Below are 11,218 nucleotides of genomic sequence, written 5' to 3' on the forward strand. Positions count from 1 at the left end.
CCTGGCAGGCTACTACAGTCCATGGGGTTGCATAGAGTCAGACACAACTGACTAACACTTTCATTTCAATGTTTGGATATCTACCCATCAGTTTTTCTTCTCTACCTCTACCTCTAGTCTGAAAAATGCTGTGCATAACATACATTAAGATACATTACACTCTGGTACTTAATAGCCTCTATCTCCTCAACCTTGAAGACTTTTCCCCCTAAAACCAACTTAGCCATCCCATTCCATGGCAAATGTAGGGTTGTATCCTTTCTCTGAAATCTTTAATTGAACCTTGTTTTCTATTACCAGATCCTGTTCTTCATGTTACTCCATGCTTAAACATCTTCATTATTTTCCCCTAGATTGTAAAATCTAAACTCTCATCTTGGCTCATGTAGCCCTCTGCACTCCATCCAGTGCCTAACTTGACTCACTTCCTTTCTTACTACACACAACCAGGATTTCTTTACCGACATGCTGAAAGACACATTTTTCCCACTGTGGCTTCAGGCTTCTTAAGTGGTCTGTATTTTGCTCGGCTCTCCCTCCTATACATTGCTCAGTTCCTCAAAACTGATCTTAGAGTAATTTAAAAGAGTCTGTTGAAAGACTCTCCATGCCTAACTCACCCTGTCTGGCTTGCTAATTTCTTCCTACTGGTTCCCAGACATCCTTTGTATAAGTCCAGCAGACACTACCTAAGCCAAGGACCTCACATTTGTAACTGCAACACCTAAGACAATATTAGGAAGATGAGAGCCAGTTCAAACCTTGAGGCTGCTTTCTACAAAATATTGAGAACTAACACTAGGAAAGGGCTTCCCTGATAGCTCAGCAGGAAAGAATTCACCTGCAATGCAGGAGCCGCGGCAGATGCGAGTTCGATCCTTGGGTCAGGAGCATCCCCTGGAGGTAGGTGTGACAATCCACTCCAGTATTCTTGCTGGAGAATCCCATGGACAGAGGAGCCTGGCAGGCTATGATCCATAGGGTCACAAAGAGTCAGACATGACTGAAGTGGCTTAGCACTCACACAACACTAGGCAAACTGAAAAATATCAGTACTTCCAAGTTTAAAATTTTCTTATTATAGCTTTTTATTCATCTGTTAATACTTTTGGGTATTATAACTCACCCATAGATAGTGACTGCGTTTTATTCTTTTATTGAAGATATACACTATTATTAGTACACGGTGGTGATGATGATATTTAAAAGTTGAGTGGAGGATGATCAAATGAGGCTAGGGTTTCAAACTGAAAGAGAGAAGGGAAAATGGAAAAAGGTAAGTATTTCTATAAACTTTAAAGAATCAACAAAGATAACTTCTGTTTCTGAAGGTGTGTTTTATAAAATGTGAAGAGACTCACCACTTGGCTAAAATTTTAGTTATCAGCTGAATTATTTAAAAAAAGAAATTTTGGGATTCCCTGGAGGTCCAGTGATTAGGGTTCTGTAAACTTATTGCCAAAGGCCAAGGTTTGATCTTTGGTTAGGGAACTAAGATCATGGGTACCTTGCAGTGTGGTCAAATCAAAAATAATAAAACAAGAACTTTGAGCTCAGTTCCATTTTCATACAGAAAGCAAATGAGTAAAACAGATCTTCAGAATTATCACATAATAATAGTAATGAGTATATTAACCTCATCCAATCCACACATTACTGTAATGTAATTATATAGGTATTACACATAAATATGGGTGATTACTGTCATATAAGCATTTGTAGTTTAAAATAAAATTAGATCTAGTACATACAACACTGGTACATACATGGAAGAACTGTACAAAAAGGATCTTAATGAACCAGATAACTACGATGGTGTGGTCTGTCACCCAGAGCCAGACATTCTGCAGTGTGAAGTCAAGTTGGCCTTAGGAAGCAGTGTGGTTAGCAGATGCAGTGGAATTTCGGTAAAGCTATTTGAAACCCTATAGGATGATGCTGTTAAAGTGCTGCACTCAATATGCCAGCGAATCTGGAAGACCCGTCTGTGGCCACATGACTGGGAAAGGTCAATTCTCATCCCAATTCCCAAGAACAGTAGTACCAAAGAATGTTCAAAATATTGGAAAATTACACTAATCTCTCATGCTAGTAAGGTCATACTTAAGATCTTACATGCTAGGCTTCCACATTACAAGAACCAAGAGCTTCCAGACATCCAAGCTGGGTTTAGAAAAGGCAGAGGAACCAGAGATCAAATTGCCAGCATTCACTGGATCGTAGAGAAAGCAAGAGAATTCCAGAAAAACATCTAATTCAGTTTCATCAATTACAATAAAGCTTTTAACTGTGTGAATCATAACAAACTGTGGAAAGCACTTAAAGAGATGGGAATACCAGACCATGTTACCTGTCTCCTGGTAAACCTGTATGCAGGTCAAGAAACAACTGTTAGAACCCTGTATGGGACAACTGATTGGTTCAGGATTGAGAAAGGTGTTCAACAGGCTGCCTGCTGTCACCATGTTTATCTAACCTATACACTGAGCACATCATGAGAAATGCCAGACTGGATGAGTAACAAGCTGGAACCAAGATAGGCAGGAGAAACATCAACAGCCTCAGATATGCAGCTGATACCACCCTAATGGCATAAAGTGAAGAGGAACTGAAGAGCCTCTTGATGAGGGTGAAGGAGGAGAGTGAAAGGGCCAGCTTAAAATTAAATATTAAAAAAGCTAAGATCATGGCATCCAACCTCATTACTTCACGGCAAATAGAAGTGGAAAATGTGGAAGTAGTGACAGATTTCCTAATCTTGGGCTCTAAAATCACTGCAGATGATGACTGCAGCCATGAAATCAGAAGACGTTTGCTTCTTGGCTAGAAGGCTATGACAAACATAGATCATGTGTTGAAAAGCAGAGACATTACTCTGCTGACAGAGGTCTGTATAGTCAGAGCTGCGGTCTTCCCAATGGTCTTGTATGGTTGTGAGAGTTGGATGGTCAAGAAGGCAGAACACTGAAGAACTGATGTCTTCGAACTGTGGTGCTGGAGAAGATTCCTGAAAGTCCTTTGGACAGCAAAGAGATCAAACCAGTCAATCTTAAGGGAAACCAACTCTGAATACTCATTGGAAAGACTGATGCTGAAGCTCCAGTATTTTGGTCAACTGATGCAAACAACCAACTCATTGGAAAAGACCCTGATGCTGGGGAAGACTGAGAGTAGAAGGAGAATAGGGCATCAGAGGATGTGACTGCTGGACAGCAGCACCAATGCAATGAACTTGGGCAAACTTCAGGAGATGATGAGAGAAGGGAGGCCTGGTATGCTGCAGTTCATGTAGTCGCAAAGAGTCAGACACAACTGGATGACTGAACAGCAACAACATACAACACTTAGAGTCTTCTCTATACACCAGGTCTTTGAAATCAGCACCAGCACCCTGGTGGTCAAAAGATTAGAGTTGAAACTCAATCTGTGCCATTAATTGTGGAATCCACATTAGTCAATTAACCTCTCCAGGTTTTAATTTTCCTCATTTGTAAAATGAGAAGATATTAGATTTTTCAAACATTTTATTAATGGATAGAACTCCCTTCTTTTTCCCAAAGGAAATCTTACTAAAAATCCTCATAGAGACAATCTAAAGCATAAAGTCACCATGAAGATTTGGTCTTTCCCTTCTCCCTCCCTCCACACACTCCAGAGCTCTGGGACAGAGTGTTGGAAAATTAGCAGTCCAAGTGACATTTTTGGGTCTTTTGCAGCAATTCTAACAGTTCCTTGGGTGGTCCAATGAGTAATGATGAAACCAGGGAAGCTCTGCTAAGCGGAAGACTCATGTCAACTGACATGGATAATAACACATTTTCTCCTATTTCTAAATCTGAAAGTAGAATGGGAGTTTTGTCCTAAAGTAGCCTTGGAAGGGACTTCATCAGTGGCTCAGCAGTAAAGAATCTACCTGCAATTCAGGAGACACAGGAGACTCAGGTTCCATCCCTGGGTTGGGAAGATCCCCTGGAGGAGGGCATGGCAACCCACTCCAGTATTCTTGTCTGGAGAATCTCACTGACAGAGGAGCCTGGTGGGCTACAGTCCACGGGGTCACAAAGAGTTGGACGTGCCTGAAGTAACTGAGCACGCGCACACACACAACCTTGGAAGACTGTGTCTCCATTTGCCTGATTGTGGTGCTGACGCCCAAAGGCATTTCCCACTCTCTACCAGCCCTTCTCACTGACTCAGACTCTCCAAAATCGCCCCCTGCCAGCTCTGTGCCCTGAGCCCATTTGGCCGGATCTCGGTCCACTCCAGGTGTGAGGGGGTCCCAAATCCAGCAGCAGGCCCTCTGATTCAAGAAACCTGGGGGATTGTCACCCGGAACCTCAGATTCCTCCATGACAGTGGAAGAGGATTTATAAAGAATGACCTCATAGCCATGTTATGACCCCAAATCTCCATGTCTCCTGCTCAGTCTTGCTCAACTAAAACAGCCCAGGGCTTTGCTTTTTCTCTTACTCACATTCAGAGATCCAGTGTAGATAATACTTCATTTTCTTCCCTCATAATCCTTAAGACAAAGGGAGAAAATGCTTTCAAAAGGAAATTTGGGACTTCCCTGATGGCTCAGTGGTAAAGACTCTGCCTGCCAATGCAGGAGACATAGGTTCCATCTCCATATGCCTTGGAGGGGCTGGACCCATGGGCCAGAACAACTGAGGCTGTGTACTACAACGACCGAAGCCCTTTGGCCTAGAGCCCATCCTCCACAACCAGAGAAGCCATGGCAATAAGTCCATGCACCGCAACTAGAGAAAAAGCCCACCCAGCAGCAAAGACCCAGCACAGCCAAAAATAAATAAATAAGCAACTACATTTGGCTCATTTTAACTATTTGGGGTGGAAAAAAGAAAATTTCGCTCAGTTGCTTCTACAACTTACTTCAAAATTTGTCAAAGAATCTTCTAGAACTTACTGAAGTTTAAAAATCTATTCACACACAAAATGTGCACACGTTTTTCAGCACCCTCAGTCCAGTCAGCAGCTGGTGCTCCGTGAATCACCTACTGTTCTTCCACCCTCATATTCACTTGTAAAACCCTCAAACACGCAAATAAACAAGTGTCAAAGAGCAAGCACAGAGCACAGAGCAAGCAAGCTCAAGGAATTCCCATTCTCATGCCTTGATCTCTCCACTGCCTAAATGTTTACCTGTCCCATCCACGTTTTGCACATCCCAGACCTGTGCCATATAAGCCTGTGTTTTAAAATCAAGCCAGATAAACGCAGCATTCCAAGACATCTCCAGGGTGATGGCCTCCGAGCCCCTTTGCCATGGCCTGGACCCCTTGAACCATCCCTTCCAGCTCCTTAAAAACCATCTGCTGGGGCTCCACAATCACTCCTTCTAAGGGGACCAGAGATGAGGGGACATCAAACTCCGGTTCCTGGACTTCCTGGTCTAACAAGGTTTGTTAGAGGCCATTTAGTCAGTAAACAACAGGTAGGAAGGCCGAGGTTCCTCTTGCTGGGATGATGAAATAACAGACTCTCACTCACCAACTTCCCCTTGCTAAAGTGCAAGCTCACCGCAGGAGTCATGCAGGGCCCCGTGGGAAGGGAGGAAAAGATGGCTTATCAATAATACATGAGCCCAGAAAGCCCTAGAAATGTGTGCTTAAAGCCAACTTGAAATGGGGGAGGGGAGCGTAGGAAAAGTCGAACTTAAGCTGCGAGGGTATCAGATAAAAGAGCTTTCTCGGAAACAGACTCACTTTCTGCTAAGAATTTCATTACGCAAACTGCCTTTTCTCCTGCTGGCCTGTCTACCTTCTGGTGAACTTCATACTCAGAAATCCTGAAACATGTACAGTAGCAAATATAGCCCTTTCTGTAAAAAGGCAAGGGAAGGGAAATTAAAAAATAAAACAGGAGAACATGGATCAAGCAAGTGTGTATCTATTTTACGTTTTTTGTTTTATGTTTTCTGTCATCTTTATTTTCATTCCTTTCATTCTTCAACGTTCATTTCTCACAAACTGCCCCCACTGCCTTGGTAATAACTTAAAGGCAGTGATTCTTTTCTTTGGAATTTAATCTCCAGTCATTTTATCACAGTGGTAAACAACAACAGAATTTCCGCATCAATTTTTCAACACTTCAAGGAATAGTGGCTCTAGACAACATTCACACATCACTGAATTTAACCTCTTTCCCTCAGACTTTCACTTTTACAGCAAACACCTTACTTATTGTAAGCTTCTTTTCCTTCTTTAGTAAAATATACAAACATAATCCAAACATTTCCTGATAGCTAAAGATTGTACTTATGAGAAAATATTTTATCGTGCTATAATAGCATCACCTCCTAGCAGGTCAGGATGTGTGGAATAGCAAGCTTTCCTCTACTCAGTTCTGGCAAGTCTTCCTCCGCTCTCACCGCCTGCCACTGGCTGACAGCCTGGGTCAATTATCATCTTCATTTTGGGCCAATCACCCTTCTGTACCTTTCTACCGTGCTGTGTTTCCCTTCTTTTCTTTTCTTTTGCACTGCTTTATTTTACTCTGTCTCTGCCCTTTGCTCTAAGCTCCCTTCCCTACCCTTCTCTTCCGTCTGTTCTCAGACTGGATCCAGCAGAAGGCTGGGTTCACCACATTACAAGTACCCCCCGAAAGTCTGCTTTATACCACTTCATTTTTAGGAGAGACCTACATTTGTACCTGTTTTTTTAGTAAACTGTAGGTCTCTCCTCCGGAGAAGGCAATGGCACCCCACTGCAGTACTCTTGCCTGGAAAATCCCATGGACAGTGGAGCCTGGTGGGCTGCAGTCCATGGGGTCACTAAGAGTCAGACACGACTGAGCGACTTCACTTTCACTTTTCACTTTCACGCATTGGAGAAGGAAATGGCAACCCACTCCAGTGTTCTTGCCTGGAGAATCCCAGGGACGGGGAGCCTGGTGGGCTGCCGTCTCTGGGGTCGCACAGAGTCGGACACGACTGAAGCGACTTAGCAGCAGCAGCAGCAGCAGGTCTCTCCTAAAAGCGAAGCGGTATAAAGCAGACTATTGGCAGTACCTGTAATGTGGTTAAATTGTACTCATTTGTGCTAACGTAGTTAAATCTGGTGGCTCAGATGGTAAAGAGTCTGTTTGCAATGCAGGAGACCCAGGTTCGATCCCTGAGTCCGAAAGACCCCCTGGAGAAGGAAATGGCAACCCACTCCACTATTCTTGCCTGAAAAATCCCATGGACAGAGGAGCCTGGTGGGCTAGAGTTCACGGGGTCCCAAGGAGTCAGACACATTTACTAACCTAAAGAAATCCAAAGAGGATTTTTTTTTAATTTTCTATATGTATTTAAAAAAAATGGCAAAGGGAATTCCCTGGCAGTCCAGGGGTTAGGACTCTGTGTTTCACTGCTGGAACTAGGGTTCGATCTACAGTCAGAGAACTGGGATCCCACAAGCTGCACTGAGTGGTAAAATTTTTAAAGGCAAAAAGCAAAGATGCCATTCAATGTTTATTTCACAGTGAGCTTTTATAGAGGCTGCTCAGACCCTGGGCAGGGAGGGTAGCCCCGCCAAACTCCGTACCCCCAAAACTACATTCAGCATCAAGCCGCCATTGCTTTGAACTCTGTCTGTGAGCATCTGTGCTTTCAATTTATCTTGTGAATCTGTTAGCAAGATCTGTCCTAAGGCAATTGAATCTTCACTTTATGTGTGCAGACATGCTCAGTCGTGTCGTCTCTTCGTGACCCCGTGGACTGTAGCCCACCAGGCTCCTCTGTTCATGGAATTTTCCAGGCAAGAATATTGGAGTGGGCTGCCATTTTCTACTCCAAGGGATATTCCCCACCCAAGGACCAAACCCTGGTCTCCTGCATTGCAGGAGGACTCTACCATCTCAACAAATGTCAGAGTTCAGTGGAAGAGTTCGCTTGCCTCTCCCACATTGGCAAGCTGACTCTTTACCCCTGCACCACCTAAGAAGCCCTCTTTTTTTAATACCGTGTCAGTTTATGAAAGGTTTGGTAGCAACCTTGCTTTCAGACTGTCAGGGAAACTTCTATTTAGGTCCCCACTCACTTTTTAAAATTTTTTATTTAAACTCATTTTGCTGTCAGAAATGCTTTCTTTCCCTCCCTCAACACTTCTCAGCTTAACATTTGCTGCCATCTGAGAATGATAAACTTCCCCCATAACTGCCCTCCAGATCAACCAGACTCTACAGTAATTTCCAGATAGGAGAAAAGAAATTGCCATTTAGATAAATCAGAACTGGTGGCTCTTTCATTAAAAATACTCTTAACTACAAAAAAAAAAAAAATTACAAAAAAAGATTAAATAGGCACATATGGAGAAGAATTAGAATTTTTGCTCTAGGACTTCCCTAGTGGTACAGTGGATAAGAATCCATCTGCCAATGCAGAAGACACAGGTTCGATTCCTGGTTCGGGAAAATTCCACATGCCTCAGAGCAACTGAGCCCATGTGCCAGAACTACTACAGCCCATGTGCTGCAGCCATGGAAGCCTGTGAACCTAGAGCCTGTGCTCCTCAAAAAGAGAAATCACCGAAATGAGAAGCCCGTGCACTGCAACTCACAACAGAGAAAGCCCAAGGGCTGCAACACCCCAGCACAACCATAAATAGATAAATATTTTTTTTAAAAAAGAATTTCTTCTGGAAAAATGAAAAGCCTATTATAAAAATAAGAAGTGAATTCAGCAGCATATATGCTACCCAAGCCTGAAAGTTGCACCTGGTCTCCTAACTGGTAACCCTCGATTAAGCAATTCGTAGAATCCATTTTCCAATCACGTCTCACCAGCTGTGGTCACCCTCCATGGTCAGGGAGCACCATCCAGCCCATGTTTTGTATTTCTTCCTTTAAAGGAGGCACATCTAAGGACTAGGCAGCCTGTTTCACCTTTCACAACTCTCAAGCTATCAAAATTGTTCTTGGCAACCACGTTTGCCAAGGTTTCAACAAACCATGTTTATTGAAAACTAACAAAATGCCAGGTTTTCATTTGCCTACTCAAATGTCCTTCCTTAGGAAATGTTAGTTTCAATTACATTTGACTTAAACTTTAGTGTAGGGGAGGGAGAGGTGTACCTATGAGTTTTTCATTCATTTCCACATTTCAGTTCCTTTAAATGCTGAGACATAATGATACTTAGGCAAGCCTAAAAAATAATGAGAACTCTTCTGGAAAAGTACTAGTATATGATAATATCTTTCAGAGTTAATTTTCAAATCCCTTTAATGATTATAATTACCCACTACATTTTTTCTCTGCTCCCCAGTCCATCACTTCAGTAATTAAGTGAACTTATTATGGTCTCTGGGCTTTCCTGGTGGCTCAAGACAGTAAAGAATCTGCCTGGAATGCAAGAGACCAGGGTTTGATCCTTGGTTCGAGAAGATTCCCTGGAGAAGGGAATGGCATCCCACTCCACTATTCTTGCCTGGAGAAGCCCATGGACAGAGGAGCCTGGAATGCTACAGTCCATGAAGTCTCAAAGAGTTGGACACGACTGACACACATATACACATTATGGTCTCTAAATGGATTGGGAAACAGTTTTCCTAACAATCTAGGTGCCAGGCACAAGTGTATGGAGTTATTCACATCCTTGCCTTGCCCAAACCGCAGGTGACCAGAGCTATGGTTCAGACAGTGCTGGCTGACCAGAAGAATGGCATGTGCTTGATTCTGATAGAAAATGCACAAACTTTTTCAACTCATATGCTAAATGAACAACCACATTTTATCCCACCCTGAAAGGTAACACTGGTTTATCAGGAAAACAAGAAGTTTACCTTACCTATGACCAAATCGGGCAAAGCTGAATACCTCAAGTTATTGGTTCAACCACTAAGAATGGGGCAGGAATTTGACTACCAAAACCAGAATTAAATTTTCATCTATTGTGATGATACTGTCAGGATTCAAAGGAGATTTTGGAAGCAAAGATCTTATGTATGGCCAGAAATTATGCAATTCAATATGATCCGCACCACAGAGCAATCTTAAATGAACATTTAGCATAAATGTCCATTGTGAAAGGCTTATAGTAAATGAGAGTTACAGATTCCTTTTGGAGACTATGACCAAGAAAATGTTTTTTTTTAACAACCAACCAAGCTTTGAGCAACAAAATCTGGGTTGCTCAGTCCAACTTCAGTTATCTACTGTTTTAGTTTGTTAAAGGTGCTATAACAAAATACAACAAGCTGAGTGGCTGAAACAATAGAAATTTTTTGTCTCATAGTTCTGAAAGCTGGAAGTCCAGGATCAAGGGGTTGGCAGAGCTGTCTCCTTCTGGGCTCTGTGAGAAAGAATCTATCTGTTCCATACTTCTTGTTTAACTTCTGGTATTTTCTGGAAATCTTTGATGTTGTTGGCTTGTAGAAGCATTGCTCTGATCTCTGCCTTAATCTTCACAGGATATTCTCCCTGTGTGTGCATCTATGTAACTAAATTGCCCTTTTTTTTATAAGGACACCAGTGAAATAGATTAAGGCCCACCCTAATGACCTCATCTTACTACTTACATCTCCAAAGACTCTGTTCCCAAATAAGGTCAAGTTCTGAAGAACTGAGGGTTAGGGTTTCAACATGGAATTTTGAAGGGACACAATGCGACCCCTAGTATCTGCTCTAGGGATGGATGCTAAGGTTCAAGAGAGGAGGTAGTGATGCAAATCATGATAGAAATCTATTTTCCAGCAAGCCACTGAGTGTGTGTGTGGAGACGTGATATGATTGAAGCTGAGATATACAACACAAATGTATACATTTTGGTTTAAAATCAATGAGTTTATTATGTTCCATATTCAGAATTCAGCTTCACTTCATCTAAATACATTCAAAAAATGTGCAAATCTGCCTCTGCTTACTTCCACCATAATCTTGCATATGTTGATGTGGTTGGGCATTTTAGACAAAAGATTCAAGTGTCAACATGGCATCAAGCATACACTCTTTACTCAGAATGGAGACAATAAGAGCTTGTACTAAAGGCCTTTGTATTTAGTATTTCCTTTCTTCACACACACAAAACAGGTCTACTGAAGGTAAAATCCTTAAAGTAAAACTACAATAAAAAGATGATGTTGAATTCTAAATAATGTATACAAGTTACACATCTTCTTCTAGGAGACAGAGGGTAATTCTTCCACTCTGTTGCTTGTCAGCTGGGTTTAATGACTCACTTCCAAAGAAAGGAGAAAAGAGTGACTTTACAGTGTAGAA

General features: G+C 42.2%; 1 long non-coding RNA gene across 6 annotated transcripts in view; it reads right to left on the reverse strand.

The window, feature by feature from the left end:
• The window catches only part of LOC133233729 (uncharacterized), a 28,106-nt gene extending 21,469 nt beyond the window's left edge, over positions 1 to 6,637 (reverse strand). Inside the window, exons 1-2 of one of the 6 annotated variants that reach the window (XR_009731817.1) lie at positions 5,164 to 6,635; positions 1,127 to 1,247 (exon numbers count right to left, since the gene is read on the reverse strand). This is a non-coding gene — a long non-coding RNA (uncharacterized LOC133233729). Of the gene's footprint in view, positions 1 to 1,126 lie in introns of all 6 variants that reach the window. The other 5 variants (XR_009731816.1, XR_009731813.1, XR_009731812.1 and 2 more) reach the window with 5 other exon arrangements.
• Positions 6,638 to 11,218: the final 4,581 nt, after the last annotated feature.

The sequence above is a fragment of the Bos javanicus genome, chromosome 20, assembly GCF_032452875.1.
Source record: "Bos javanicus breed banteng chromosome 20, ARS-OSU_banteng_1.0, whole genome shotgun sequence".
Lineage (NCBI taxonomy): Eukaryota > Metazoa > Chordata > Mammalia > Artiodactyla > Bovidae > Bos > Bos javanicus.